This window comes from Macrotis lagotis, chromosome X (assembly GCF_037893015.1).
Source record: "Macrotis lagotis isolate mMagLag1 chromosome X, bilby.v1.9.chrom.fasta, whole genome shotgun sequence".
Classification (NCBI taxonomy): Eukaryota; Metazoa; Chordata; class Mammalia; order Peramelemorphia; family Peramelidae; genus Macrotis; species Macrotis lagotis.
This window is the reverse complement of record NC_133666.1, coordinates 638150212-638157231: the sequence shown is the minus strand read 5'-3', so window position 1 is coordinate 638157231 and position 7020 is coordinate 638150212. Positions and strand designations below refer to the sequence as shown.

Here is a 7020-nt window from a genome sequence, read left to right as displayed (position 1 = left end):
TTTATGACAAATAAACAATTTCTTGCTTGCCTTATCTGCTTTAATGAGACTTTCCATTTAATGATGAGGCTTCTCCTCTGGGTGAAGATGACCTGGACATTCTCTCTGTGTATTATCAGAGCTAGAGCCATTCTGACTATGATGATCTGCAGAAGCAGCACTAGATGCAGGTGGTGCCTTAGTTTTTATCTTTTATGCCTTAGTTTTCTCCTTAAAGTCTGTAATAATGACTGTCAGATCTCCAATGGTCACTTCCAAATGCTGAGCGCTACTCCAATCCACATTTTTCAATCATGGCCTGGTTTTCTTATGACTGTTCTTTTTGCTAGCTGTTTCTTTTTCACTTTTTTCCTTTTCTAATTTTTCTTTTTTTTTCTCTTTCTTTGATTGTGGGGGGGGAGCACAAACTGCTGGGTAACTTGCTGTGCAACCAACTGGGAGACAGGTCAAGGTTTCCTAGTGGAGGTGCCTTTCCTCACATCGCACATCATGCATTTGAAAGCCTCAGCACTGTTTCGGAAGGTGCAGACGCTACAATCCCAGTATCCCTCATCGGAGGCCGACTTCGGCTGCCGCTTCGGCCTGGTGGGGCTCTTCTTGTCTCCCATGGCTCGGCTAAAAATACACCCACCCTTATATCACTCTTTATGTCTATGTAATGGGTCTATTTTGACATTATCTTGGTATATGATGTGAGATATTGGTTTATTACTAATTTCTGCCATATTTTTCCTCAGCAGTTTTTGTCAGATAAATTTGTTTCAAAAACTTTGATCTTTGGCTCTATCATATTCTAGTCTGTTATAGTCATTTACTGTATTGTAATATGTACCTAATCTATTCCATTGACCCACCACTCTAATTCTTATCCAGTAACAGCTTGCTTTGATAATTGCCACTTTATAATACAGGTTGAGATTTAGTATGGCCAAATGACTTTCCTTCCCATATTTTCCATTGATTTCTTTGATATCCTTGACCTTTTGTTCATTCTGATGAATTTTATTATTTTTCCTAGTTCTATAAAAATAATTTAAGTATAGCATAAAAAATGATATTCATTAAGGATACTAGAGTTTTTTAGTTTGAGTAGAAAAGACTCCCCTTCCTTCCACATAGGAGCTCACATCTGGTCACAAAGCAAGCTGCAGCAATGGGACATCTTGGGAAATGAGTCGTATCTAAGGGACCCTGATTTCACATGGGCAAATTTTATATGCTAGTCAATCACACAAATTTGTCCAAAGGCCCTCAGAATACTCCTTGAAGGGAGATACATTGAATCTTTGCCCATTATGTAAGTCAGGTTCTTGGGAGCTGTAGAGTGTAAATACAGATTGAAGCATGCAAATTTTTTGATCAATATAAAAATCTGGATTCTGTTGATGCTTTATTGTCATGAAAAATCCCCAAAATAATCAGTGATTAGGGAAATTCAGATTAAATCAGCTTTGAGATATGATCTCAGATCTACCATATTTGCTACAATGGAAGAAGGGGAAAATGAAAATTAGAAGTGGAAATATTGGAATATTAATATATACTATTGGTGGAGTTGTGAAATGATCTATCCATTATGGAGAACAATAAGGAAATATGCCCAAAGAATTATTAAATTGTATATGCCCTTTGATTCAGGAATGCCACTAATATGTATGTTTCCAAAGGTGATCAGGGATAAAGGAAAAAGCAAATATATATTTTAAAATATTTGTAGCATCCTTCTTTATGATGGCAAACAACTGGAAATTGAGGGAATGGCTAAGCAAATTTTGAAATATGATACTGTTGGACATACTACTATGGTGTAAGAAATGATGAACTAGTTGATTTTAAATAAACATTGAAAGAGTTGCATGAACTAATGAAAAGTGAAGTGACAAAACCAAGAGTACATTATATACGGCAATAGAAATATTATTCAAAGAATAATTGTGAACAACCAAGTTGTTTTGATTACTCAATACTATACATATTCAAATTAACTATAAAGGGCCTGTGGAAGAAGATAGTATCCGCCTCCAGAGAAAGAACTGATGGAATCTGAATGCAGATCAAAGTATACTTTTTTACATGCCTTATTTGAATATTTTTGTCTGTTTTCTTTTGCAACCTGCCTAATAAAGAAATAAGAAATAGAAATATGTCCATGAATTCACATGTATAATCTATCTCAAATTGCTTGCTTTCTCAATGAGGAGAAGGTGAGGAGGAAGGAAGAAACTTTGGGACTCCAAATTTTAAAATTATTTTAAATGTAATTTAAAAATAAAACACAAAATTTTCAAAACAAATGTCATCAATAAAACATTTCCAAAAAATAAACCAAAACTAAATATAAATAAGGTACACAGAATGCTACAGAAGAAGTTAAGAAGAAAGTAAACAACTTGAGAACAACCTTGTGTCTTCTGAATTGTCAATGTTGTCTTTCCCATGAGAAAGTAAGCTTCTTGAAGGCAAGGACTGTTACTGCTTTCCTTTGTAGCTCCCCTGTTTAGCACAGTGACTGGCATATTGGAAGGATTTTAAGTATTTGTTGGTTGATTGAGAAGCATGATGCCTTCTTTTTTTAATTTTAGAAAGGTTTTATTTATTTTCAATTTTACAATTTTTGCCCCTTCTTACAAGTCAGACTATGAAGTTGCCTGGATTGTTCACATGGGCTTCCTCTAGCCTTGTTCTCATCGCACAATATGAAAACTAGAATCAGAGGAATTGAGAAAGAATCCCATCTCTGCTACTTAGTATCTGTGAGTTGAGAGTAGGCAAGTAATTTTACCTCTGGGATTCAATATCCTCATCCATAACATTACAGGATTGGATTACATGGACACCAAGGTCACCTATCTCTCTAGATTTAATTCAATAGACTCATTTAATTGAAGGTAAACTCGTTGAAGTCAGGGACTATTTCATTTTTTTCTCTGGATCTCCATTGATTGGCACATAGTATGATCTTAGTAATGATGGTTGTTAATTGTTTATTGATATATCAAAGCAAAGGGGAAAGTGAAGCAATAGTTTGTGAAGGTGAAATCTCTCTTTTGCTTTCCTTGTATCTCTAGAATTTAGCAGAGAGTCTGATACATAGTTTAATGTTGCTTAATAAATGTTTATTGATTGACAGAAAAGGGTATCAATCTCTTTAAACCCTCAGTAGACTTCTACCCAAATATTTATCCACCCTACTGATAAATCACTGAGAACTGGACTCAATGTCTCAGAATGAAAATGAATGAGTTAAAAATATTCATTTTTAAAATAATATTTTATTTTCCTCAATTGCATGTAGAAGTGCTTTTTAAAATTCATTTTTTAAAATGGTGAATTTCAGATTCTCTTTCCCTTCTTCTGCTCCTTCCCTCTCCCCCTCCCTTAGATGAATAATGAATTTTGAAGTAGTTCATAAAATGTGCAATCATGAAAAACACATTTCCATATTAATCATGTTGCAAGAAACAAAAATGGGCCAAATAGGAAAAAAGCAAGAATAGGAAAGCTAATATAATAATTCTGATAAAGGCATCATTTCTCAAAACTGAGTCAAATTATAAGAATACAGGTCTTACCCCAGTAGATATTAAGTCCAAGGATATGAATCGGCAATTTTCAGATGAAAAAAATTAAAGCTATTTATAAGTCATAATAAAAAATGCTCCAAATCACTCTTGATTAGGGAAATTCAAATTAAAATAACTCTGAGGTGCCACCTCATAACTATCAGATCTGCTACTATAACAGAGAAGAAAAATGACAAATTTAGGAAGTGATAGGGGAAAACTGGGATACTTAAAGCATTATTGATAAAGTTGTGAAGTGATCCGACTATTTTTGAATTGCAATTTGAAATTATGTCCAAGAGACTATAAAACTGTGCATACTCTTTGATCCAGCAATACTACTACTAGATATTTATTACAAAAAGAAAATAAACAGGTCAACAAAGTATTTATAGCAGGTCTTTTTGAAGGTCAATTTATAACAGGTAAATTTGAAATTTAGGAATCTCCATCTATTGGGGCATGGCAAAACAAGTTGTAGTATATGAATATATTGGAATACTATTGGAATGTATAATAATCTATAGGAATGATGAGCAGTGGATTGCAGAAAAACCCAGAATGACTGAAATGAACTTTTGCTGATTGAAGTAAGGAAAGAAAGGGGAAGGAAGAAAATGACTTTCCAGATTTTTCAGAAATCTAACTGCTCATCACTTCATTATTTTTAGAAGAACTCTATTTACATTAGATCTGGATAGAAGAAAGAACAGCATATACATTTGGAAAGGTATAAAAGACTTCTAAATTTATACAGAAATAAGAGTGAGGAATAGCATTGGGGAATAGAATAGACTAATGGGAATGGGATAAAGAGGGAACTTTTTTATGTCCATCTATCTATGGAAGGGTTTAAAGGTCTTTTGACTTCAGATAGAAACAAAAGTGTAAGGGAATAAGGTGGGGGAGAAAGAGCTAGCACAGTAATGAAGGAAGGAACAGAGAGGCAGGACCCTGTTGGGTGGGATTGCCTTTAGGAGAATAGAATTCCCAGTTCCAGATCAGAGAAGATAGCTGTAGTTTGCAGCCACCACAGAGACCACAGGGAGCAAGATTATTTTCAGGAATGTGTCTGGGGACTTAGCTGTGGCTTAGAAGTTAAGAGAAGAACCCAAGTTTCAAGTCTGAGACACAGCAGAAAGAAAGACCTGAGACTTGGGGCATTATTCCCCATTCCTCAGGATTAGAACTTGATTTTACTAATAGCTCCTAAAACAAAATAAATTAAAAATAAAATATAAATGAGAACACAAAGGAGAAAGAACTCAACAACAGGTAATTGCTATGGGGATAAAGAACTGGGTTTATTTTCAGAGGAAGATGATTCAACTAAAAGCAGCCATTTTCTCATTCAAGAGAAATAATATATGGTCCCAAGTACAAAAAGAGTAATTGGAAGAGCTTATAAAGTACTTTAAAAATCAATTGTGGTGGGCAGCTAGGTTGTGCAGTGGATAGAGCATTGGCACTGGAGTCAGGAGTACCTGAGTTCAAATCTGGCCTCAGGCACTTAATAATTACCTAGCTGTGTGGCCTTGGGCAAGCCCCTTTACCCCCATTGCCTTGCAAAAAAAACCTTTTAAAAATCATTTATGGAAGGACAAGGAAATATAAGAAAAACAAGTAAGACCAATACCAGAAAATCAAGAAAATTATGGGGAAAAAAATCTATTGTAAGACCCTGAGTTTCGAAACCTATGAACTTTAGCCCGAATGCCTGTAAGATCCTGAGTGTCAAAACCTATGAACTTTTGCCTAAATTCTGCCCCTAAGTCTCTTCTTGGTCAGCTTGCTGAGTTCCTGCCAGATCAGCTTCTGAACATTCTGCCTGGTCAGCCCTTGGACCATGCAGCAGGGGGGCTTCTCTGAGTACCTGCATCCAATAAGAACACGCCGCACCATCTCAAGACAATCTGCAGGTAGATCCTTGAAACTCCCCTACCAAACCATATATAAGGTCTCTCCTCACTTTATTCAGGGTTCCAGGATCCTAGCCCTGACCTAGGACGGAACCCTAGCTCGAGCTAGTTTAATAAACCCTTGCTATTGCATCTCCATCATGTCGAGTGCCTCTGTTCTGTAAATGGGGTCTTTTCTCAGACCCTAACACTACGACCTTGAAATAGAGGATAAAAAACTTAAAGAAGAAAACTAGAATTGGACAACAGGCTAATTATGTGCTAAGTACAAAGATATAAGACAAAATCAAAAGAATGAAAAAATTGAAGAGATAGGGTAGAATGAGTCCTTGAATAATGAGTGAAAATACTTGCAATTTCTGTATATCATATCAGTAAATAACACTTTATTTAAGCTAATTGTGTTAATTGGTTCATTTGAATTGTTGCAATAGGGAGAACAAACCAGGATGGGAGCTTGAGTTTATAGAAACAGAAAAAGACTCTTCCAAACCCCACCAATGAAACCACTACAAGTCTGAGAGAAGATGAAAACTTAGTCAATCAGTTGAATTCTTCAGTAAAAGTGAAAAATGAGATAAAGGTCCTCAGGTCCTTTTTCAGACCTCACAAGAAAGGATTGTCATGAATTCAGGGTCCATTGAATCACCTATTATCTGGCAAATATCATCTCACTTTGAAGTCAGAAGTCAGGGCATTGTTGTCAACCCCTAATTGCCATTGGCTGCTTTGAATTTCTGTAGCAGTCCTTCTCAAATACAGAAACTTCAACTTCTGGATGGGATCATGGGTCTAACTGTTAATCAAGCTTTTGTAGGACATTGCAATAAATTTCATTCATCTCTTGGTACAAGACTTTCCCTAGTCCTCTCAGCCAATCTATAAAAAGGACAAGAGTTGGTTTTGGTTCAGGAGAGGATAACCCTGACATATGTCTGAGAATGTTGACCTCTTTGTCTCTTCCTCCTGGCTTTCTTCAAGTTCCAGCTATAACCCCACATTCTACAAAAAGCCTTTTCCAATCAATCTCTCTTCATTCTAGTACCTTCCTACTTATTTTCTTTTAGTTCTTTTGCACATGGTAATTCACAGGTTGTCACCTGGTTGAGGACATGAGTTCCTTAAAATTGGAAGTTTTCTTGGTTTCAGTTCCCAGATCTTAGCACAGTGCCTTGGACAGGAGGTATTTTTTTTGTTATTTTTCAAATACTGCTATATTTTACTTTTTAAATTGTAAATTAGGTTACTTTTCAACATTTGTCTTTATAAGATTTTTGAGAAGAGCATTAGGATTCAACACTCTGGAAATATAATTAGCTTGTACCAATGAGTGTTGGAGGAGAGACAGAGAAGAGGCATATGAAAAAAGTAAGATATGAACACATTCTCTTAATTGCAAGGCCAGTTTTGTATCAATTACACATAATGCTTCTTGTAACATTTGATATGAAGGGAAAAAGACACTGTTAGAGGGCATGAATCTCATTTCACAAACTAAGAAAGAAAATTCAGAAAACTTAACTTTTTAAGGGTAAACC

The 7020-nt window shown here is 35.5% G+C and overlaps 1 pseudogene; it reads right to left on the bottom strand.

Moving 5' to 3' along the window:
* Positions 1–623, bottom strand: LOC141497402 (YY1-associated factor 2 pseudogene; annotated as a pseudogene).
* Between the last annotated feature and the right edge of the window lie 6397 nt (positions 624–7020).